The sequence below is a fragment of the Stenella coeruleoalba genome, assembly GCF_951394435.1.
Source record: "Stenella coeruleoalba genome assembly, chromosome: 13".
NCBI lineage: Eukaryota > Metazoa > Chordata > Mammalia > Artiodactyla > Delphinidae > Stenella > Stenella coeruleoalba.
The window spans coordinates 60,414,944-60,441,055 of record NC_137159.1 but is presented as its reverse complement, the minus strand read 5'-3'; the positions used below and the strand labels follow the sequence as shown (position 1 = coordinate 60,441,055).

Here is a 26,112-nt window from a genome sequence, read left to right as displayed (position 1 = left end):
TCCAGCTCCACACTTCGGTCTCCCAGTTTATCCACTCTCAATTAACCTTGCTCCCCACATCGCTCACTGTGGTATTTAGTTCTGGGAGCCGCCTTTCCTTTGAGAATTATTCATCTCTTTCTAAACTGTCTTGGAGGTCTGCCAGTAAAGGTGCCCTGCCCTCCCCAAGCTGAAGTGTGGAATGTGGGCCTCTGAGACTTGGGCAGGATAGGAAGTGGCTGGAGCTGATTCTTTCTCATGGGGTCTCCCTGAAGAGAGCTGTTCTCGCCATCTAGGTCCTCAGCTCTACCCCGGTCTCCATCCTTTCTGCAAACCTGTTTTTCTTGATGCTCTAAGCTACCCCATATACCCTAGTAAATCCCTTTGCCCCTTAAGTTAACCAGAAACAGTTTCTGGGGCTTGCAGCCTAAGGAACCTCCTGCTCCAGCATGAAAGGAGAAGAGTGAAGAGTTTGGTGTGTCTGGAGAGAACAGATATGTGGGAGTAGCTGGAGATGAGGCAGTTTGGGGCCAGATTTTAAAGGGTGACAGGAAGAGACCCCAAAGAAGCTGGAAGTAAAGCTGAGAAGACATAGATGGAATGTGTTTGGTTATTGAGAGAGTGAAGCACTAATCAGTTGGGTCCATCCGTGAGTTTATTATTGAAGATTTCCAGAATCTCTCCTAGAATTCCAAGGCAGAAGCGATCTCCGGGAAGTGCATGAATTCTATGCAAAATGTGGAAACTTAATCCTCTGTTTGTGCTGACAGGAAATGGCTGCTCAGCCTGGATTGTGGAAGATAGAAGCCCAGGAAAGCGGAGTCATGGGAGAGAGCTCCCAGTGTGCGGTGCACGTACTTGCGGTGACGTGGTCACAGCCAGAAACGTCATGCTCTTAAGGTCCCATATGGCCAAACCACTCACTCTCCCGAGCGGCCTCCAGGGACTCCGTATTATAATAACCTTATTATAATATGGCTTTTCATGTAACTCTGCTTCTGGGGGAGGCCCATGCAGCTCAGGCCGAGATGAGGATTAGGGCTTGCCTAGCAGCTACATTTCAATGAAAATTAATATACTGATAATTTTGGTTCTTACATGAATCTTGCAGGATTAGTTAATGTGGGTCCATCGCTGAGATACTGCACGAGTTTCTGCGCTTATGGATATGAGGATAAGGTTGCAGACTTTGATGAATTCATTCATTCAAACGAGGTTATGAAGCCAGAACTTCTTTGCACTCCCATAAAGCCACATTTTTTTTTTTTGTATTCTAGGAAGGGAGTGACATGATCAGATCAGAATGAATCCTGGTTTCAGAGCAGAGACTGGCAAAAGGGAGACCAGGTAAGAGGTCACTGTGAGGGCCCTGAGGAAAACCAGAGAGATCTGAACTCAGGTACCAGCAACGGGGAGAGGGGAGATGCCGGCTGCTGGACTGAACTAGGGTCTTTAGATCTTGATAATCTGTTGGATGTAAACGGTGAGGAATTGGCTAAAACCAGGGATGGCTAAAGAATGTCTTACTTGTCATTTTTCTTTCATTAAATAGCCTTATCTGAATTCCCACAAACAATGCTGCACATAAATTGTGACAGTATGAAAAACAGAATCTGAGTTAAATTTGTGCTATGTCAGCCCATCACACTAGACCACGAATTCCCTGAGAGGTTTAGCAACATATTGGATAAAGTGAAATTAATCCTTTAGAGCCACAAGCTGACATATGCATATGCCACGAATCCATAAACTATACTGGAAGCATTAGAAAAGGAAGCTAAAAAATGCAAGGGAGCACATCTGTATTCTGTCCAGTGAAGCAAGCCTAGTTCACCATGTCATTTTCTTTTGTTAGTGTTGAACCAGTAGGAGGCTCTGTAATGTTCACCTTGTTGCCCTTTACAATACAACGTGTTGTCGATGGCACCCCTCCACAAACTTGATGAAGCTTTGCAGTCAGGTCACTGTTTCGTATGATTCACTATCCTAAATTTAGAAAAGGCTGCGATGCTAACTGCAAGTGACAAAAACCAGAGAATTTCAAGTTCTGGTTGGCAGCTCTGGGTTACATTCCCCTCCAGGCGAAGTCGGAGCTGCCAGCTACATTAACGAAAATGACCAGCCTGTCGGGAGAAGAATAATCAGGAGGTATTGCAGATAAGAAGTTGCCGAGATTTAAAACTCTCCTCAACTTTTGGCTTCATAGTTAAAATATTTCTTTTGTTTTAAATAGCAAGACCCATAAGTGAATCCTGTGACTTTTCACTAGCTCGTATGAAATAAAGAGTTGTGTGGTTAACGTGATGAATTTACGGTCATTACCGCAACCAGTCTTGATGGTGGAGAGCAGACTTTTGGCTTTAGTTTGTGTGAAACAGTTGCAGATTTGCCAATAAGTCATAGAATACAGTAGTTCACATGTGACTCTGGAGCCTTAGCCACAGACCTTTTGAAAACTGGACCTCGCTGATGCCAGAAAGAACCAGAAACCTGTCTCATCTGATTTCTTTGGGCTTATCAATACCTCGGTTTCAGGAGTACAAAGAAGGCTTTGTGTGCTGAGCTGATAGGCTCCGCTGGAGGAAATGTGCCAACAAACTTTACGAGAAAAGAAAATAGAAAAAGGCAGTTTAGACATTGTCAAAATGAAGTGCCATGTTTGTATTCACTCTGTGGGGCCACATCTTTATGCTGAACAGATCCAGGGACATCAAAATGCTGGTTTTGCTTCTTAAGTAAATACCTCCTCTATCCTTTACATTCTCTTCTGATTAGCAGTCCTTATGTAACAGGCTTTGAATGCCAGTATGCTTAATTTTATTAGGAAACAGCACAAGCTTCTCAATTTGGGATAATAAAAACTATGTCTATTTTTCTACTTTAACTTCTGGGTGCAGACAGAACTCGTGGGGCCGGTGCGGGTCGGGGAAGAGGCATGCTTATTTCCTGGGTTCTGATCCCCAGCTCGGGGTTCTCAACATTTTTGGATTCAGTGCTGATGTTTGAAAGCTGGAGATTTTGATGGCAAATCTCCAAATATTAAACTGGACAGCAGAAACATCCCTGTAACTACTCCTACTGTATAACCATTTTTCCTAGCATCTCTAAAGTTATCCCACAGTTATTGCAATAGTCACTGTCACCCTTCCGCGTGATGTTGCTGTTTCAGTAGATTTACTGTCCTGCCTATATTCTTGTGTATACTCTTGAGGAGAGTATATCACATTTCCAATAAACACACTATCTTTCTTTGAATACTCTGCTTCTTAACACTTGTTCTAAACTTGTTACTCCCTGCTCTGTACCCCACTCTGCAAACCCACGAATCTTAACATTCCATCTGGCACACATAGCTAGCTAGAATGGTGAGTTTTACTCTATTGTAGCAAAAATAAATTTTATACAGAGAAGAAAACTTGGCAGCATTCTTATGTGGCTTTTGAGCATGCCGTGGCACACTGGCTCCACACAGTATTGGCACCTCTGATAATCTCAAGAAAATCACGGAAATTTTGTGCCTTGACTTCTCCTTCTGAAAATTCTGAGTAAATTCTGTTTCTATAGAAATATCAATGAACGTGTTGTGAGCTCTTTAACAGTAACTGGCTGTGTAACCTTACTGCAGGTTGGATTCTCCAGGAAACCGACTCTGAAAAGGAGATCAACACACAGGAGGGGTACTAGGGAGGGATTGGCTGTGGTTCCAACTAATAGGGCTCAACCAACCCCATGGGAAGCTCTGAGGCTGGTGTGGTCCTTTAGAGTTGCACCAAGTTGGAGTGAGGGAGCAGACACTGTGTCTAGGTTGACCAGGCACTGAATACAGCCTGACCTATGAAGGGGCAGTGACTTTGGGTGACATGGCTCTTTTCTGTTGAGGCAATTCCCAGGGAGGGCTCTTTGCAGAGAGCTGTCATCTGACAATCTTCTCAGCAGTGGGGAACCCAATCCTTCATTCTTGAAGTGGGGATCTGGGCGGCACAGCATGGTATATACGACAAAGACCAAGTTGGGAGCACCTTATGTGAACAACTTTGCTTTCCTATATGGTGGTTGGTGGTTTCCGACAGAAACAGAATTATGGCATGAATGGGTACAGTGAGAATTCCTTTTCTTTACCTCTATCACCATCACACAAAGTTCCACTACACCCTGATGGTGTAGATTTAGCAGGAAAACTGCTGAAGGATTCTTTCTGGGATTGGGTTGATCTTCTTGCCTTCAATCAGCCTTGTCATCTTTGTGCACTCACTACTATGAGTAGTAGTGGCTATATTTCCTCTCTGATATTCCGACTGGAACATTTGTAACGCTATGTCTCTCAAGTCTTGGTTGTTTATGCAAAAATGATCAGCTGTTTAAAAGAAAGCATTGCGTTTACTTGATATATCTCCTAAGTCTTATTAGGACAGTACTCCTAATCTCTCCCTTTTTATGACATTAGCATTAACATTTTGAAGAGAACTTGCCAGTTATCTTGTGTAGACTGTCCCTTATTCTGGATGTGCCTGATTATTTCCTCATAATATTATTTAACTTTTTCCTCTTCGGGAAATTAAATGGGCCTAAAGACTTGATAAGATTCTGGTTAAACATTTGTGTGTGTGTGTGTGTGGTATGCGGGCCTCTCACTGTTGTGGCCTCTCCCGTTGCGGAGCACAGGCTCCGGATGCGCAGGCTCAGTGACCATGGCTCACGGGCCCAGCCGCTCTGCGGCATGTGGGATCCTCCGGGACCGGGGCACAAACCCGTGTCCCCTGCATTGGCAGGCGGACTCCCAACCACTGTGCCACCAGGGAAGCCCTGGTTAAACATTTTGGTAAGGATACTTGATTATATCCATTTTGGAAACGAAAAGTTGTAAAATGCATTTTGGAGCTTGAAAATATATGAGATAAAAATTGACAGAAGAAAGGGGAAACATGATTCTAAAGTCATAGTTGGAGACTAAAGACTCATCTCTCAGCAATTAATAGGAAAATAAGGCAAAAAAATATCAGCAAATATAGGGAATCTAAACAGGACTATCAACCATCTTGACCTAATTGATTTTTATAAGACATTATACTCCAATACTGAAGAAAAAACATTCAGGTGTACACGGTACGCTCATCAAGATACACTGACCATATTTTGAGCCATAAAATAAGCCTCAATAATTCAAAAAAGACTGAAATTATGCAGACTGTGCTCTCTGGTCATAATGTCATTAAATTATAAATCAATAATAATAAGATATCTAGGAGGTCCCCAACATTATGGAAATTAAAACACTTCCAGATAATTTATGAGTGAAATAAATCACAAAAGAAATTAGAAAATATTTTAAACTAAAAACAAACAGAAGTACAACCTATCAAAATGTGAAGAAAGCAGCTAAAGCAATGCTTATAAGGAAATTCATAGTTTGAAATTGTTATATTAGAATAGAAAGGTCAAAATCAGTAATTAAGAATCTACTTTAAAAGGTATAGAAAAAGAAGAATGAAGTAAATCCAGAGTAAGTAGAAGGAAGGAATTTAAAAAGATAACAGCAGAAATGAAGAAAGGAAAACACAGCAATTGGAAATCTTATACACTGTTGGTGGGAGTGTAAGATGGTATATTCACTCTGGAAAAAAAGTCTGGAAGTTTCTTATAAAACTAAACATATACCTACTGTAGGCCCAGCAATTCCTCTTCTAGGTATTTATACAAGAGAAATGAAAACACACGTTCACGAAAAGCATTTGTACAAGAATTTTCATAGAAGTTATATCTGTAATAGCCAAAGCCTAGAAACAATCCAGGTGGAATATTTCTCAGCAATAAAAGAAATGAATGGCTGATTCATGCAACAACATGGATGATTCTCAAAAGCATCATTCTGAGTGGCAGAAGCTAACACCAAAGAGTACAAACTGTATAATTCTATTTATATGAAGTTCTAGAATGGGTAAAAAGAATCTATGGTGAAAAACATCAGAACAGTGCTTGCCTCTCAGAGTGGAGTGTGGGGGAGGGGAGTGACTAGGAAGGATCATGAAAGAAACTCCTGGTAATGTTCTATTTCTTGGTATGGATGTGGGTTACGTAGATGTATGTATTTGTTGAAACTCAGCAAATATAATTTAATATTTGTGCATTTCATTGTATGTAAATTTTCCATCAAAAGGAAAAATTATAAACAAGTATTAGGCTCCACCTAATAATTTGCATACAGAATATTTAGGGGTAAACTGCGGATGCACTTTACCTTGAAATATGTCAAAAAATAACATGGATTGATGGATAAATGTAAAGATGTAGCAAAACAAGTATAGTAAAAAATTAATGGCACCATCTGGGAGGTGGGTATATGGGTACATTGTAAAATTCTTTCAACTTCGCTCTTTGACAGATGTCAAAATAAAATGTTGGAGCAGAGACATTTTGGGGACAATTGGGCAAAGTTCAATAAGGACGTGATATTAGGGAATTATTTTTGCCAGTTTTCTTCAGTGTTTTAGTAATATTGTGGTTATGTATGAGAGCTTATTCTCAAGAGAAATGAGCTAACATATTTAGTAGTGAAGTGTCGTGATGTCTGCAACTCACTTGGAAATTTTAACAGAAATTTAAATAATAGGACAAATAGGGTAAAAAGTTAATAGTTGTGGAATCTAAACCATGATTACTCAGATGTTTATTGTCCTTTTCTTTCACTAAAAAGTGTTGAAAAAGTAAGCAGTAGAAGTAATGATATGTTATGTCAAAGGGCAGAGAATATAAAGAATGGAATCTCTACACTGGAGACATTTACAATTTCCAGTTTTTCTTCAAAAGGAGCTGTAGGAGGGAGATCAGCTTGGTGATTTGTGACCACCTAGAGGGGTGGGATAGGGTGGGTGGAGGGAGACGCAAGAGGGAGGAGATATGGGGATATATGTATATGTATAGCTGATTCACTATGTTATAAAGCAGAAACTAACACACCATTGTAAAGCAATTATACTCCAATAAAGATGTTAAAATAAAAAAAGGATCTGTAGGAACCTATTGCTGGACCTGGTTCAGAAGGCCAAGTCATGAGCGCTCTCTTCTTGCCTTCTGTCTGATTTTACTTCTCTGGACTGTTCTACTGTTCTATTTTGGCGGCGGGAGGGACACGCCTTGGGGCATGCGAGATCTTAGTTCCCCAACCAGGGATCGAACCTGTGCCCTCTGCAGTGGAAGCACAGAGTCTTAACCACTGGACCACCAGGGAAGTCCCTCTCTGGACTGTTCTTATTTCAGAGTTTGAATGTGAACATGACCTTGTTCATGACCTTGACTTTTTGTCTTGACTCTGGACTACATCGTTTGTGAATTTGATGCTATATCTTTTCATCACAGAATAAGATCTGGGTTTTTAGATTCAATCTAGTCACTGAACCTTAATGCCTGAATTTTGCTTCACTAAAGACTCATTAGACACTTAACAATAAATTTATTGCCAAGAAGAAATGTAGGTGGAAGTGTAGGTATAACACAGCAAAGTGTCTGTAATCATTCAGGCTTCACTTCTGTTATGGGACAGTACCCTGAGAACTGACACAGGAACAGACTGTGCACACAACTCTGGGCCTGGGGATGAGACTGGGGGGACAGATGTTCTCACAAAGACCAAGTAATTATGGCCACAGTGCTGTGAATGTATTGGGAAGCAACATTTGGTTATCTTCTTAGTCTCATTTTATGTTTGTGTCTGTGTCTGGGTACACTTACAGCTATGTGGGTTTGCTCCAGGAGCTGGAAGGCCTTCTTTGGGAATATTAGGCTTTGCTTCATTTCATTGAAAATTCCTCAGCTAACATGCTTTCCTATTATGGAATCTAGCTCTCAGAGGATTTTTTTGGCTGAAAATAGATTAATTTCTTGATAAAAAACTAAATCTAGTGAATCTCAGAGCATCTCAAGCTGCTTTTGTTTTAACTTTGTATGATTTCTGATGAAAACTTGGGTGCCCTTTACACTGGATGCTCTGGATTTGTGAGCCCCAAACCCGCCTGTTCTCAAAGCTTTCATGGAGAACTCTTTTAAAATGTAGATTCCTGGGTCCACCCCAAATTCCACTGAATCAGGATCTTGGGGTGATGGGCTCTTGAATTTTTGTTTTTAAGCTTACCAAGTTACTCAGACGGTAAGCAAGTTCTCAAACTTTAATGTGTATGTGAAGCAGCAGGACATCTTGTTAAAAGCCAGATTCTGATTCAGTAGGGCTGAGGTGCTGCTGGTCTGCAGGTCACACAGTGAGTAGCAAGGAACTAGGTCATGTCCCCACATCTTTTCCCTAAAATCAGGGTCACATCTTCCTTTGCAGAGAGTCTATTTGGCTAGCATTCAGCATACAACAGACTTCCTTTTCACCTCCTTGCTTGATATCTCTTTGCTTTGAAATATTGCTTGAACAGTTGATAATTCAGATTAGGGTAACCACTCCCTTCAGTTTGCCTAGCAGAGTTCTAGTTTATGCCTATCATTCTGGAATAATATTAAAATTCCCTCTGCCACATTCATTCTTAGAAGTATCTCCATTTGAAAGATAGATTATAAAGTGACCCTTTCTAAGCCCACAAACATTGAGAAGTGATATAATGTACACAACATAGGTTGCCTAGCCAAAGTCTTGTGTGGATTGGATTCCTGGCTTCATTATTCCACACTCCATCTACAATCTTAAACAAGTCAAGCCTCAGTTATCTTATATGTAAAACAGAAGTGGTTTATTATGAGGATTTATAGAAATGATAAAGGAAGCTTCTAATACAGTGACTGGCATATAAAAGTAGGCAGCGGGCTTCCCTGGTGGCGCAGTGGTTGAGAGTCCGCCTGCCGATGCAGGGGACACGGGTTCGTGCTCAGGTCCGGGAAGATCCCACATGCCGCGAAGTGGCTGGGCCCGTGAGCCATGGCCGCTGAGCCTGCGCGTCCGGATCCTGTGCTCCGCAACGGGAGAGGCCACAACAGTGAGAGGCCCGCGTACCGCAAAAAAAAAGAAAAAAAGTAGGCAGCCATTTATTTAGGCCCCTGTCTCTTTACAATCCATGAAGTGAACATGTAGTCTACTTTGGAATGATAAAAATAGAGTGCTACTAGCAAGTTAGGCTCAGAAGCAGCTATAATATTAAAATGATGCATCTGCTACACTTGTATTTCCGTGCAAGCCTGATGAGTCTGCTATAGAATCTACCTCTGAACCCGATAGTCCCATGTGATTTCTGTGTTGTGTGTACTTTAGCACTATATTGATAGACTAAATCCTGAACTAGGAAGATAAAGGTATTAACATTTATGGAGTTCCAACTATATACCAGATGGAGGGAATTCCAAATTGGAAGAGATCACTAACATTGTTGTAGGACAAGGTATAGAAAAGTTTAATCCATCTGTAAAAAGAAAGAGTTAACAGATTTCCTGGGCAAACATCTACATCCAGTATTTTAGACCAGAAATGTCATAAAAGGACTTTGATACAACTATAAAAACGAGAAGGGGAGGTGGGCAGGAAGAGAGAAAATGTGGAGCCTTGGTTGTACTCTTTCCACTATAAAATCCTCATGAAAACTTACCCAGCAATCAAGGATTTTGAACAAGGTATGATTGATGATTGGTTCCTAGAACCCCCATCAACTAGCTATTCAGGCTCACGTGGGTAATTTCATGACCTTGCAGTAACATGATGGAGTATTGTAAAGAACTGAAAAATTTGGGATAACATTTGAGTGTTATAGCAGGGTTTTCATTTATTAGAAACCTATCTGAGCCAGGCATGTGCTGTATTTGAATTAGCCTATTGAATATCCAGAACAATTTCATGAGGTGAATAGTATTATCTCCATTTTACAGGAATGAGGAAACAGACACAGGAAATTTAATCTCATGTAAGGTCTCGTTGCAAGTGAGAGATAGAACTGAGATTGGGTAGGTCTAGCTCTGAGATCCTTATTCTCTCTTTTTTTTTTTCCCCGTTGCGGAGCACAGGCTCCGGATGCGCAGGCTCAGCGGCCATGGCTCACGGGCCCAGCCGCTCCGCAGCATGTGAGATCCTCCCTGACCGGGGCACGAACCCATGTCCCCTGCATCGGCAGGCGGACTCTCAACCACTGCGCCACCAGGGAAGGGAAGCCCTCTGAGATCCTTATTCTTAACCACCGTATATGGTTTGTGTGTGTTAACTAATGCTTCCATTCTTTCCACATTTCAAAATGACTTTTTATTACTCTACAATCTAAAGGGATCGATCTTGGAAATTGGGCTTAAGAGCAGGGACTATGTGAGTACATCTAAACGTGGAGCAAAGATAGCAATCCCCTGCACTGACTTGAAGTTGGGGCAATTAGACAAAGTGCATTAATTTATTTTACATCTTTATTGAGGTAAAATGGAAGTACAATAAACTGCACATATTTAGAGTGTGCAGTTTTATCTGTTTTGACAAACATAATACACCCATGAAACCATCACCATAATTCACAATTATTTCTCTGTCCCTAAATTGTCCTGCAGCTCCTTTGTAATCCATTCCTCCCTCTGCCAAGATCCACAGGCAACCACTGATCTGCTTTCTGTCACTATAGATTAGTTCAAATTCTTTAGAATTTCATATAAATATTTAGAACCATACAGTATATATTCCTTTTTTTCATGCTTCTTTCACTCAGCATAGTGATTTTGAGACTCATCTGAAATTTCAATTTGTTGAGCACACCAGTTGTTTATTTCTTCTTATTGCTGAGTAGGTTTGCATTGTAAGGACATACCACAAGTTGTTTATCCATTTACCTGTTGATGGACATTTGAACTGTTCCCAGGTTTTGGCTATTACAAATAAAGTTGCAGTGAACATTTGTGTACAAGTCTTAGTGTGGACATGTTCTCATTTCTTTTGGGTAAAAACCTAAGAGTGGACTAGCTAGGTGGTATGGTAGGTGTATATTGAACCTAAGAAACTGACAAGCTGTTGTAGTATTTTATATTCTCAACAGCAGTTCTCATCCTCATCAACACTTTGTATCGTGGGTTTCAAAAATATATATTAGTCATTCTATTGGGTGTATAGTGGTATCTCATTGTGATTTTAATTTGCATTTCCCTGTTGACTAATAACTTGGGCATCTTTTCATATGCTTATGGAAAACTACAGATCTTTCTAGGTAAAGTGACTATGTAGATTTTTTGCTTATTTTAAAAATTAGATTATCTTCTTACAATTGAACGATAAGAATCCTTTATATATTCTGGATAAAAGTACTTGTCTGATATGTATTTGGCAAATGTTTTCTCCAGGTCTGTGGCTTGGTGTTTTGTTTTCTTAGTGGTGCCTTTCAAATAGCAAACATTTTAGTTTTGTCAAAGATTACTTTATAATTTTTTCTTTGTGGCTCAGGCTTTTTATGTTTTATCCAATAAATGTTTGCCTACTCCAAGACTGCAATTCTCCTATGCTTCTAGTAGAAAATTTTTAGAGTTTTGTGTTTCAAATTTGGGTCTATGATTCATTTTGAGTTAATTTTTATGTAGGATATGAGGTAAGGGTCCATGTTTTTTTTTTTTCTTTTTCTGTATAGTGTATACAGCATCATTTGTTAAAAAAGACTTGTCTTTCTTCAAAGAATTGCCTTGGTATCTTTGTAAAAAATCAGTTGACCATGTGTGGGTTTACTTCTGGATTCTCTGTTCTTGTCCATATATGTGTATTTTTCACCAGCACCAAACTACTTTGATTACTGTAGCTTTATAGAAATTTTTGAAATCAGGTAGGGTAAGTCTTCCAACCTTGTTTTTCTTTTAAAAAAGTTCTTTGGTTTTGGTTAGTCTAGGTCCTTTGCTTTTCTATATACATTTTAAGGTCAGTTTGTCAATTTCTACAAAAGTCTGCTAGAAATTTTTTTTTATTTCATCTGTTTCCTTTTGCATTTTGCTTTTAGTTTATTTTTATTTTTTGTTTTTATTTTTTTTTGGTCATGCCATGTGGCTTGCAGGATCTTAGTTCTCTGACCAGGGACTGAACCTGGGCCTATGGCAGTGAAAGTGCTGAAAAGTAACTGCTGAACCACCAAGGAATTCCCCGGGAATTTTGATTGGTATTGAACTAAAACTACCTCAGATCAATTTGGGGAAAATTATTATTTCAATGATATCAAGTCTTTCAATCTATGAATATGGTATGTCTTCCCATTTATTTAGATTTTATTTACTTTCTCTCAGCAATGTTCTGTAGTTTTCAGTGTGGACATCTTTGACTAGATTTTCTTTTTGGTACTACAGTAAATAGAATTTTTAAAAATTTCATTTTTGAGTTGTTTGCTTCTCGTGTATTGGAATACAATGATTTAAAAATAAGTTATGTATCTTGCTAAATTTATTTATTCTAATATTTTGTAGATTCTCTGAGATTTTCTACATAAACAATTCTGTCATCTGCAATATAATTTTACTTCTTCCTTACTGATCTTTATTCTTTTTATTTCTTTTTCCTTTTACCTTCTCTGCCTACCTTTTTAAAAATTACTGGAATCGCTTAGGACCTCCCCCTCCCCAGTATAATGTTGAATAGAAGCAATGAAAATGGGTATTCTTGCTTTGTTACTAATTTCAGATGATAACAATGCAGTCTTTCCCCATTAAGTATAATGTTAGCTGTAGGATGTGCATGGATTTCCATTATCAGTTTGGGAAAGTTCTCTGATATTCCTAGCTTGCTGAGAGTTTTTCTTTTTCTTTTTTTTTTTTAAATCATGAATGAGTGTTGAATTTTGTCAAATGCTTTTTCTCCATCTATTGAATTGATCATAGAGATTTTCTTCTTTATTCTATTAATATGATGAATTATGTTTGATTGGTTTTCAAATGTTAAACTAACATTGCTTTCCTGTGATAAACCATACATGATCATGATGTATTTTGACATTTGTTTATGTATTTTTGGACTCAATGTGCCAATATTTTGTTAAGAATTTAAAAATCTATATATTTTCAGAGTCTTCTGGTAGTTATTTAAATTTTTTTCAAGAGTATTTAGTTTACTTCAGTGGGAGGCATGCTGTGGAGTAGGCTTATGATGCTATGTGGAACATGTGGAAACAAAATGTGTCCTTTTTCTAAATTAAAATATTTTCAAATGATTCTGTAGGTGAATGTGGGCTGCTGATTGGCCACGGTTTCCAGCTAATCTCCTCAAATATTGGTAAAGAATAAACTCTCCTTACAAAGTGTAACATAGAATTTTTGCTGTATTTATCTTGCAGGATGTGAACAGGACAATCTTTATGCAATCAGACTGTAACATGCTTAGGAAGCCAGATTTTTTTGTTGTTAGTTCATTGTTTTATGAATAATGGATGTTGAAATATATAAACTATTCAACTTTTCAATTCTGGGCTTTATTCTTATAAGATCTCAATCCCAGATTACCACAGGAACTTGATCTGGCAATGAGAACTTGCTAAGCAAGTGGAAGCTTATTGAGTATTAGTATGCTTGTGGAATTAGGAAACCTCAGATTGTGTTGTCATTGGAAGTGGGAGAGGTTGTCTTCTTTGGAGATTTTACATAAGGTTGAGACTTTTTTTGTTTTTTGACTCTTACACAATTATTCTTATCAGAGGTAAAGACATCAGCTAGAGAAACTTGTATGTCTACTTCTAACTGATGAAAGAGAAGTCTGAAGCAATGTGAACTTTCCCACTAAGGTGCCAATGAAGACTTCGTTGAGGGAGCCAGAAGGTGTGGGGGTAAATGCACAGGTTTTGAATCCGATGAATGTGGATCTGATTATTGGCTTTTGTTCTGGACACTTCCACCTTTTAAGCTCGTTTCCTTTGTATCTGCTTATAAAGATCTTTGTCAAAATTAAATGAACAATATATGTAAAGTCCTAGACTTACAGTAGCAATTAAATAAATGTTAATTTCTTTATTTTCATAGGTCAATATATAAACATTGAAACAGTGTATTCATCATTTTTTTGAGAATTGTTTAAAAAAAGGCCAGACTTCTTTGACAGACAATTTTTCTTCTATTTGTGCAATCAGTTAAATTAGTGTTTTTGGTCTCTCTCTCTCGACCGTAAGCTCCATGACGACAGCAAAGTTGTCTACCTGGCCCATGGTTGCATTCCCAGATATTAGTATAGAAATTGGTATGTAGTAAGCAGTAGTATTTATTTCTTAAACAAGTGAGTAAATACTGCTTGCAAGTCATTCCTATACAACTGTGGGTCTCTGGAAAGCTTCTTAATTGCCTGTTTTTCCCCAAGAGAGGCCAGTATAGCACAATACATTCCAATCAGCAAAGGCTATGAAAGTGATAAAATATACACAGATGGCCAGAGGCAGTCCAACTCATTCTTCTTCATTCCAGAAAATAGCTCCCAAAATAGAATACTTTTTTGGATAGGGATATTTTGTCTTGTGAGGTGACTAACAGTTAAACCAAAAAAGTCTGGGTTATGAATGTTGTGACTATCAGTTTTTATAAGTTTATTCTGAGTGAGCAGGGCATTCCTTTTTCTGCTGTAAATTTCTTTAAGTTTAGTGTCTGTTTAACTTTGCAAAAGTACCTGGTACGTAATACAATTAAAGCTAGAGCCTCATCTGCCAAGTTGAGAGCTATTGAGACTCTGGTTATTTAAACCATTCAGAAGAGATTTTGAATGACCTTGAATCAGATCTCTACAGGAGTGACACAGAATAAAGGACTGCTTATATACAGTGACTGAACCCAGAAGAGTCCTTCTGAGAGGCATACAGGCATAATGACGGGAGGTGAATGTAGCTAGCTGGCTTCTTGGCTGGCATGTTAAGGCAATTAATGAAAAGGTACACCTGGCAGCTGAATTTTTTCTATCTCATTCCTTTTTTCAAGAAAGGTATATTTAAGAAAGAAAGATAAAAAGAAAGAAATGCAAAAGAAAGAAAGAGCAAGAAATGCATCCTCTTTTATTTATTTATTTTTCACCGTTTGTTCTTAAAATTTTCCTTCAGAAATAAATGCAAGAATGTGTTTTTGGAACCATCTGAAAAAGAAAAAGTGTGCTTCTATTTCCAGTAGGACTTGAGCCAGCTTTGAGATAATATTAAATTTAATTGACAGCTCTTCAGCAGAAAGGCGGAAAATTCAAATCCTCAGCCCTCTCTACAAGCGGAGTTTTTCTTTAAAATTGTTAAATCAATATGTTTGGGGAATATGGTAATTAAGTGTGAACAGATGGTGATTTTTAGCTGAGATATTAAGTCTAGGTATTTAATAGAATCATCTTCTTGTTGGAGTCAGTGGGTGTGATGTAGTATACTGGTTGGCAAGACATCAATTTTTGTCAAAGCTAATTGCAGACTATGATAGAGATTCAAATTCCTTATATGGTTTTTAGTACTGGAAAAGGGTTACAGTTGGGAGGAAGATCGCAACACCGTACTACATTATGCCAAAAACTTACGCTGGGGATCTATAGACTCAAGAATGCCAAGACAGAAATATACTATTTACAACGAACAACTCTGTGGTGGCGAGAAAAGGGCCCTGTATACTTGGTCTTATGACTACTTTGTCTTTCACTGATCTAGTGACCTGGGGCAAGTCCTGAATCCCCCGGGGGCTCAGAGTCCCCATTTTTCAAATGGAGAAGGGTTGGAATTAAAATGCAATTCAGTTATTTTCCAAAAGCATCTTCCAGCCGGGAAGGTCTTATTAGATCAAAGGACACTCATGTGCCTTTTTTGCTGGGGCTAGGGTATTGTGGGTACTTTTCTGTTTTCTTGTTAGTGAGTGCAAAGTGCTACTTGAAACTTCCAAGCACCAGGGTTTCAGTCAGCATCCTTCTCCTTTGTGCACTTTATATTCAAGGATTTGAAAGGCTAGGGATGTGTAAGTTACAGATTTCAAAAAAATTCAGGAGTTGAACTCATAGCTAAGAATATGTCAGGGGAAGTTAAACAGCTCTGAGGTTTGTAAAAATGTCCACATGGAGGCGTCAACCAGAACATTCCCCACTCCACCTGTGGGTGAGGTGAAGGACTGTCGGAAGATGAAGTTCTGGGTAGCAATGAGGATTTTTCAGCTTTCATATACCATCTACTCATGCTATGTTTACCATGCATTTAAGTAAAAGTTTTCTCTGAAAAGCTTGTGATCAGCGGTGCAGGCTAAAGGATTTTTGGTTCAATCAAGGCATGGGAGCTGTTGTGAGGGGAACTTCACAGAGAAGATAATATTTAATGAAACCAATGATCTGGGGAACTTGAAGAAGGAAAGGCATGTGACCCAGGTGCAATCCAATAAAAAACTTTACTCTTCAGAAACAAGCATTAACTATTCAGAAACAATAATAGATATAATTTCACTAAAGGAGAAGGAAAGTCATGTCTTCATAAGCCTAGTGTTTGCCAAGTTTGTAAGTTACCTGGGAAAAAGGTACTTACGGTCATTATTATCCCCAATATCTTAGCCTCATTATCCTGAAGTACATGTTCCTGCAGTCACTGTCAGGAGTTAGGTCTGTTTCTTAACTAATGGACGCTCATAGACTTGGAGGCTGACAATTTCACTGACAGGGAGCAAGAGACTTGGAAGATGACGGCACATCCTGATGCACAGCCCCCCATTCCGGTAGAGGGAAGTTGGGGCTGTTAGGGCAATGTTCCTACCTAGTTGTGGCTGAATCAGGTTGGGCACTGGACCCCCTCACCCAGAATCTTTGGATGCTTCTGTCTGAGCCTGAACAATCGGCCAGATGGATGATAGGTCTGCCTTGGGTGGTGTTGCTTACAGTTTTAATTAGACCTGAATTTATCAAATGCTTGGCAAGTGACCAGAATCAGGCAAGGATGAGATGCCTTTCCAGCAAGCATTTTCTTTCCTCTTAATCAATGTCAAAACACGTCTTGCTTTGTATTCAATCCGTCTGATTAATGAGTGAGTCTAAAATTTAGAAGTTCCTCTCAATTTACTTTGGAGCAAGATTTCCCCATTCCATAATCTCTTAGCCTCTCCATGGAGCTGCCCAGCAGCTTAGGTTATGGAAGGGATGGCAAAGGGTGTGGAGAAGATGGTAATTGCTATTTGGAAATTGGAGAGGATTGGAAAAACAGATGGAAATATCAAACTTTCAGAAATTAGTTTCTACCATACAATCATCTATATAAATTCTCCACTGTGACTATGTGTCAGGTGTCTTAAAAGCAACCTGGTATGGAATGTAAACAGGATTGAGAAGAGGGGGAGAGATGTGCTTTATTAGTGACATCATCCTAAATAATCACATATTATAACAATTTTTTAAAAAGTGAATTAAAACTTTAGTTTAAAACATGCATATGTCTGTTGTCATCTTAGCTCATGGTTGCTGATTTTTTTAACTCCCTGTTTATTACATGACTGCCTTCCTGTTGTCTTTTGGGGCTCATCATTCCCTGACTACTTTATCTAAAACACTCCCATCTAAAAAAGCCCTCACCAGTCTTGTCTAGTCCACGGTACAAAAGGACAATTATGAAAGAGACAACAACTTGTGCCTTTTATTCCCTTATTATTAAAATAATGGAACTCCCTGGGTTTTAGATAGGCAGTAAATAGATACTGCATTTCCCGGTTGGCCTTGTAATTAACTGTGGCCATGTGACTAAGTTTGGGTTAATGGGAAGTGAGAGGAATGAAAATATATCACATGTGGGTAACTTTCTTTTTTTTTTTTTTTGCGGTACATGGGCCTCTCACTGTTGTGGCCTCTCCCGTTGTGGAGCACAGGCTCAGTGGCCATGGCTCACGGGCCCAGCCACTCCGTGGCATGTGGGATCTTCCTGGACCGGGGCACGAACCCGTGTCCCCTGCATCAGCAGGCGGACTCTCAACCACTGCGCCACCAGGGAAGGGAAGCCCTGGGTAACTTTCTTAATGACAAGCTGCTTGCCCTGGATGTTCTGTTTCTTTCCCACAGGCTGAAATGCAAACATGGTGCTGGGGAGGTGCTCCAACCATGTTCATGCGGATACCTACCCTAGGGCCTGGACAGGGAGATCAAAGGAAACTTAGTTCTTGGAAGCCCTTGTAGATGGAGCTGGACAGGTCACCTCTGGGAGCATAAAATATATACATACTTTTATTTTCTTTGAGCATCTGTATTTCTGATCTCTTTGGTACTGAAATCCAGCTGTACCCTAAACAATACACTTTCTGCCATAGCTGTCTATTTCATTTTCTTCATAACAGTTATCACTATCTTTATCTCTTGTTTATTGTCTCTCTCCCTTCACTGAAATGTAATTTATGTGAGAGCAGAAATTTTATGTTAACTTCTGCACCTCCAGTGGCGAGAACAGAGCTTGGCACATGGTAGTGCTCAATAAATATTTGTGAATGAATGAATGAATGAGTTGTAATTAGTAAGTAGTGATTAGTGCATTAGTTATAAGAGTACATTTGAATGGATCCTTACGAGGCTACTGAGGAAAGGGATGACTGAAGATCTGTAAGAACGTGGCTCTGATTTGAGTTGCCATTGTCCCCTCCCACTGGTAAGTGAAATTGTTCTACCTTGTGCCATATCCCAGCTTCACTGATAAGAGGCCAAGGCATAGGGCTACTTTGAAAGTAGCAATTACTTAGCTCTTCTGTTGTTTCAAATGGGATAGTTTGGTGGGATAGGATGCGATGAGAAGAAAGGGGCAAAAAGTGAGCAAGAGTAGTATTCTTTTTTTTTTTTTTTTTCAGTATGCGGGCCTCTCACTGTTGTGGCCTCTCCCGTTGCGGAGCACAGGCTCCGGATGCGCAGGCTCAGCGGCCATGGCTCACGGGCCCAGCCGCTCCGCGGCATGTGGGATCTTCCCAGACCGGGGCACGAACCCGTGTCCCCTGCATCGGCAGGCGGACTCTCAACCACTGCGCCACCAGGGAAGCCCGAGAGTAGTATTCTTATTCTACCTAAAACTTGAGGTCATAAGTAGGGTGACTATATCATTCAGTGACCATATTGCCCACTTTGGGAGTGCTATGAATAATTAAACTGGGACAGTAAGTGCAAATAGGAACTGTTTCAGGCAAACCCGAGCCACAACCTTGTTAATTCACAGAGAAAACTTGCCTGCTTGCTTTGAAAGAGAGGCACCACATTTGAGAAATGACACTCGCCAGTATTTAACGAGTGACAAGCAAACCAGGAAACACAGAAGTGGTCCTAGGTTTTCTTCTGTGATGGAATGTTTTGCTGAAACATGAGTTAAGTCACTCAACATATCAGCTCCCAGAATGTTTAACCTCCAGATTCATTCCACTTTAAGCCATTTAAGACTATGAAGTAGAAGTTGACCAGTAGGCACAATACAAAAGAAACAATTACTGATGTAGGTTTCACGATCAGGAAGGTCTTTAGTGCAGCAGAATTGTTTAAAGAAGATTTACTTTCAGCCATAATCTAGAGGCAGAAAGAACACATATTAGGGCATCTATAAACTGAGAAGAGTAGCTGCCAGTTCTTGGGAGATAAAAGCATTTCAGAGTGCCATGGAAATGAGCAAAATATGAATACAAAAAAGAGATGTGCTAGAGAGGAAGATAAGGAAACACTTTGCAAAGGAAAGCTAGATATAGATATATGTGATGAGAAATTTATTAAGGCATCAAAATCACAGGGATCAGTTATGGGTTATGGTAGAGCCTGTGGGGTCTTTGAGTGGATTCTCAACAGCCTTTTGATATATGTGGTGAGATAACAGAGCAGTGGGATTCATTTGGTCATTCATTCCACATGTATTTATTGAGGGCCTACCAGCCAAGATGATGAACTGTTGGTGTGAGGGGGGTTATTCCTTTATTCTAGTGTCAGGACAGACATCAAGACATTAAATTTACTCAAAGAGGGATCACATAGATTCACACTTGGTACAATACAAGAGAGTCACACAAATGAGGACCTTAGCCAAGAATGATGTTTACAACTAATTCTGTAACGAGGAGCCACAGAGGAGCATGGTGCCATGGTAACACTAATTTGCCCATCACACCTGTTCTTGGAGCTTTTTATCTTATGAGGAGAGATGCATTCTGTCTCACAATGAAGCGGGATGCAGTCTGACTCCCATAGAGCCATATACATAAAATGGTGAGATATTTTATATCTGGATTTTACTGACTAGTGAAAGTCAGTAAAATCCTTTTTCCTGCGTTTTACTAGAATTGATAGGGAGAACAATAAAGCAGGTGAGAGTTGACTCGACTTTGAGTAAAGAAGTTGAGAGAAAATTAGGAAAGGCAGACTGAGGTTTCTGGTTGAGTAAAATCCTGCTTGGCTTCAGGGGAAATGATTGATCTTAGAGTAGGATCCAGATGACAGTGGTTCTCAAACTTTACCATGCTGAAGAATACGCTTAAAATGCAGACTCTGGGGCCATTCCCAGAGATTCAGATTCAGTGAGTCCAGGGTGAGGTGGAGAAAACTGCGTTTTCTATAAGCTCCCCGGGTGATTTTTGAGCAAGGCGTCCTTGGACCACACCTTGAGAAACATTGTTCTAGGAAAACCATCCGATCACCTGAAAGCTTCTGATGGGATGGCAGAGACCTGAGGCAGGGTTTTGGAAGCAACCTGGCACAGGCTTCCAGAGGACAAGCTGCTGCTTTAGTTTTCCATCCCTAATTAATAGAATCTGGAGCCTACAATAGCTGGCACGCGATTTAGAGCTATTTTAAACAAGACAAAACAAATGATGTGCAGCTGGAAACCACTACCTTGAAGTATAAATTCAGTGCAATTTGTATTCAGTTCCTTACAGATGTGACACAGCAACATGACAGCACATTTTAAAACCTATAATGCCAGAGTGGTGACCTACAAGAATCTGATGAGTGCAACCTGCACCGGGACACAAGTGGCCATTATTATTTCTTAAAGTTATGGCCGTGTAAATATGCAGCATCCTCAAAGTTGAAGTGCCTCAGCCATTCATTTCAACAGAGCACTTATATTTCCCTAACTGTGGCACAGAATCACCCGTGAATATACTGTCTATGTGTTTTTATTTTTCTTCATGGGCAATATTATAGCTGCCGTGTTGTATTAACATTACATCACAGCAACCTTAACTTTCTGACACTTGTTTGCTATTTAGTGAAACATGCCAGTGGAGAAATTTGTGGAGGATGACTCTGGCTGATTTGGGCTCACTCGGTCTTTGCCTCACCTGGCAGAATGCTGACTATACCTGTACGCATGCTTATGGATTTAGGTTAGACTGATTTAGGAGACTTCATGGAAGAAGTAAAGCCTAAGTGGCATTTGAAGAAAATGCCATAGAATCCATGAAAATTTAAGTGTCTGCCATGTGATCCATCCTCCTTTGAGGAAATTCTTTCCACATAGATTTGTCACACTTTATGTCAGGTGATTTCATAACTCCAGTCATAACTGCCTAGGTCAGAGACTGGTGCCCAAATCAAATGCAATCGTTTAGAAGAAGGTGACAATCAATCCATTTGTTTGGGAAATATGAATGCAAGATGTACCCAGGAAGCAATGAACATCTGTGTTTGAGGAAATGACAAGATGTCAAGGGCACAGCTACTCGAAGCATGATCTATGAATCTGTGCTAGTCCATGAACTGTCTGTTACAGGTACGTGAAAAGAAAAGTACTGACACTGAGAGGAAAAGTAAAAATTTTCATAGTGATTGAGCATTGCCAGGACATCTGAGCACATGACTAGCAGTTGTATTAGTTATCTGTTAATACAAAACAAATTATTCCTAAACTTAGTGGCTTTAAAAAGCGATAAATATTTATCATTTCACACAGTTTCTGTAGTTCAGGAAATTAGAAACTGCTTAGCTTCTCAGCTGTTGTTTCCTTAACTTGTACCATTTTTATTCTAATGTGTCTTGGTGTGTGTCTTTGGCTTTATCTTATTTGGAATTCTCTGGGCTTCCTGGAACTGGATGTCTGTTTCCTTCCCCAGATTAGAGAAGTTTTCAGCCACAGTTTTTCAAATAATTTTTCTGTCCCTTTCTCCCTTTCTTCTTCTGGCACCCTTATAATGTGAATGTTATTCTGCTTCATGTTGTCCCAAATGTCCTTTAAAGTATCTTCACTTTTCAAAATTCATTTTCCATTTTGTTACTCTGACTGGGTGAGTTCCACTGCTTTCTCTTCCAGGTCACTTATTCATTCTTCTACCTCATCCAATCTGCTGTTGAACCCCTCTGGTGTATTTTTCAGTTCAGTTATAACTTCTGTTTCGTATTTGCTTATATTTTCTCTTTATTGAAGTTCTCACTGCGTTTGTCCATTTTTCTTCTGAGCTTGATGATCATTTTTATGACCAGTACTTTGAACTCTATCAGGTAGATTGCTTATCACCATTTTGTTTAGTTCTTTTTCAGAGATTTTGTCTTTTTCTTTCAATTGGAACATATCCCTCTGTCTCCTCATTTTGCCTAATTCTCGGTGTTTGTTTCTATGTATTAGGTAAATAAGCTACCTCTCCCAGTCTTGAAGGAGTGGTCTCATGTAAGAGACGTCCTGTGGAGCTCAGAGGTGCAATCATATCTGGCCTCCAGAGCCATGCACTCAAGGGGTGTCCCCTCTGTGAGCTGTGTGCACCCTCCTGTTTTGGCAGGGCATGGTTGCTGATGTCGTATGCTGGTGGGTGCGGCTGGCCCCTGGAATGCGTGTAGGGCCCAGCCCTGGCAGCTGCTGGGCACTGGTGGGTGGGATTATCGCTCCGCCAGCTGTGAGGCCCAGCTGAGGTGCAGGGGTGGGCAAGGCTGTTGGCGGGGTGTGCCCACTGGTGCTAACAGGTTAGATGGAGATTTCCAAAATGGCACCTGCCAGTGTTGTATTAGCAAGGTAGCCTGAGATTGCAAAAATGTCTCCCCTCAGTGACTCAGTCCTTGTGGAACATCCCAACTGGTTCCTGCCTCTCTGGCAGATGCTTTAAGATTAGTAAGTGGCTCTCCTTCACCTACGGTTCATGTGTTTTTCAATCTGGTGTTTCTGTGCTGGTTTTTGGATAAATTGAGTTTGTGTGTGGGTCCTTTAAGAGCAGGTTTTCCATTTCCTGCAGTTCTGTGATTTTCTTGGGCATATTCCCTGTGGTTTTCAAAGCCAGGTGTTTTGGGGGCTTGTCTCTCCTGTGCAGTATCTAAGGGTTTCTGTGCCTGATGTGGAGCTCAGATCCCTCACTCTTCAGAAAAAACAACCATACCTTTGTGATTCTTCTTGATTTGGACCCAGGTCTGACTAAGAATAGGGCCTAACTTCCTGTTTGCTATGACCACTTTCCATCCCAGTGATCCAGAGATGGGCCTGTGATTTAAACAGGCCAAGCAGAGTCCTGACCTGGGATTTTACAAAGGACACCGGGAGAGAGAAAAATATTCTCCTTTTCTCAGATCATAAACTGTAAGGATGGGATTTCCAATCTGCAGGTTGCTATGTCCCTTGAAACCTGTTTACAGAGCAGAGAACAAAGCCGAGCAGAGAAAAACAATTTGAGAAGCAGATGGAGAGACCTGACATGATTGCTTGAGTCTGTGAATTCTGATTCTCCCGAAGTCAGATTCACCACTGTCCTTCCCAGGTATGTGAGTCAATAATTCCTCCTTTTTATCAATTAATTAGTTAATAATTTTTTCTATTTTTTTTTAGCTTAAGCTAGTTTGAGTTGAGTTTCTATAATTTGTAACCAAAAAGTACACACCAGTATAGCTGGTCAGATCTAGCAATTCACAGAATCACATAGTATAATTACTCATGCTACTTCATTCAGTTGTTCTCCCTTCGCATGTTTGTTAGGTGTTTTATGCATAAATAGGAAGATATCTTCATTTATTTAGAAAAAAAATTATTGAGTACTAATTATTGTGCTTTGATCGTGCCAGATGATAGAGTTACAAAGAAGAGATAAAGTACAGCTTCTGTTCTTGTGGAACTCACTGTGTAAACAGAGAGAGAGATATCCAACAGTGGGTTAAGTGCTAGCAAAGAGTCATTGGAAAGGACCTGTGGAACGAACAGGATGAAAGATTGAGGCAGGGATACCAGAGAGGTCTCACTTGAAGTAGTCTTGAAAGAAGACTAGGAGAGCTCCTCACGGAAGGCCAGGGCAAAGGCTTTTTAGGCAAAGGGAACAGTTGGGGCAAAGGCCTGAAGGTGTAAAATGGCATGGTATACGGAAGTTAGCGCTGGTGAATCATGGAATATTTAGTATTCAGATTAAACAATCAGAACTTTTTATCAGTATGTTAACAACTGCTACTGGGAGAACCCAAAGTTGTTTGATATGTAAAAAGAGTTTGCTCTACTCTGCTTCTTGTTAATTAAAGTGAGTGTTTTTGGCAGCAAAGCAACTCTGCGTAGTTGGCTTAAGGAACTTTACAAATGCCATTTCAAACTTCAGGTGTTTGGTTGGGGCCTGGTTAAATGGTATCTTGGAACACAATAGAAATCTAGTTAATTTCAAGGACTGTATAGGGGAAAATGAATTTCTTGTAACCATTTGGAAATAGTCCTAATCATTCTTAGTATTTTCCTATATTGACCTCAAAATATCAAAGCAAAATAGGAAGATGTGGCTTTATAACTGGCTTATTGAGAAATTGTTCCCCCCCAGCCCTGTCCCTTTTAGGGTATAAATACAGGTTGGTTTTGTTTTGTTCTATCATTGACCTCATCTATGCTCCACCGAACCTCTTTTCCCATCACTTGATGATATCCTAGGCAGATTCTATAACTTTCCAGTCTTCTTTTGCAGTTAAAATCTTCAACCTCAGTTCTGTCTAAATCCCCCCTTCCTAACCTCCCCCAGTGCAGGCTTCACCTATGGTTCCAAAGGCTGGTGTGGGAACGGGGTGTGGTCTGCTCATTCACTCCTCCTCACGCTCCAGCACCAGATGGGAGGGTGACAGGAAGCGTGGTCTGTATTAGGGACAGAGGGAGACCTCTGTATCCCTTTTCTAGGCTACAAAAGCTCAGGTATTAGGTGAAGGGAGAAGAATAGAAAGAAGGGGAAATGTCTTTTTTCCTGCCTAGTAAGGATGCCTCTTCATTGGTTATAGGACCTCCTCCCTATTGGTTTTGCCAGGTATAAGTGCAAGGTGTTCCACAAGCTGTTTTTTTGGTGGGGACCGTGTATTGTTTCCTCAGAGAGGACCATGGCCCCCGCAATCACAATTTCTTCATGAGAGAGATCCAGCTCTTGCTTGAGTTTTTCGCTCTTTCGCAGCCCATTTGGTTGTATTCCCCAAAGGTTGAGGCAGGCTTGGTGTCAGACACTTATTTTTGGTAACTCTAGAATGTGGGACACTTGAAGCCTCTTGTTTCTGAATCTGAGTTCTAGTCACCAGCTCCACAGCCACAACAACAAACAGTACAATTTAACATTTTTTGCACTGTTTTATTTTAGTGAATCTTTTCTTTGAGTTAAGTAGAAGGGCCTCTCTAATTTAACTGCTTTCTTGTGGTCAGTTCTGGTACTGCATTTTAAGGGCGATTCTGAAAATCAAGACTCCCCCACCCCCTATTCTCCTGCCACATTCAAATTAGAGAAACTATTTGGGATTGCCAGATAAATTGATGGTAAGGAGATTAGAGGCATCTTTATTGATGAGACATTTGGGGGAGTACTGAATATGCTTAGCCTGGAGAAGAAAAGATTCAAGGGTTATATGATAACTGTCTTTAAATATATGGATTTTCAGGTAGCATAGAGATTAAGACTTCTGCCCCTGGGATGTTACAGGGAGATTAATGTCATTCTATGTAATAACTCCTGAAAAATCAGAGCTTTCCAAAGGTGAAACTGACTACCTCAGGAGGTAGTGAGCTCCCTATTATTGAAAATATTTAAGCATAATTTGAATACTACTTGGTAGGGATATTGTCAAGGGGCTTCAACAATAGTTGTAAACCATGAGTTGACATTCAATATTCCTTTCAATCTTTTGGTTCTTCTACTCAAGAAACGGACACAGTATAGGTAACCGCTTTAGTCAATACTTATGAGGATTCAGAATATTGGTGGGATCAACACTGATCTAGGTTCTGATTCTCAGCTTTTCAGCTTTTCAGTTAAAAAACACAATATATGCAATTCTTTGTTACTTTGTAAAATGACAATTTTTTTTTTTTTTTTTTTTTTTTTGCGGTACGT

The 26,112-nt window shown here is 39.9% G+C and overlaps 1 protein-coding gene across 1 annotated transcript in view; it reads left to right on the top strand.

The window, feature by feature from the left end:
* The window catches only part of LOC307196044 (uncharacterized protein), a gene marked incomplete at its 3' end in the record, with an annotated part of 305,233 nt that overhangs the window by 56,072 nt on the left and 223,049 nt on the right, over positions 1–26,112 (top strand). The window contains exon 2 of the mRNA XM_079940773.1: positions 1,257–1,326. The remainder of the gene's footprint in view (positions 1–1,256; positions 1,327–26,112) is intronic.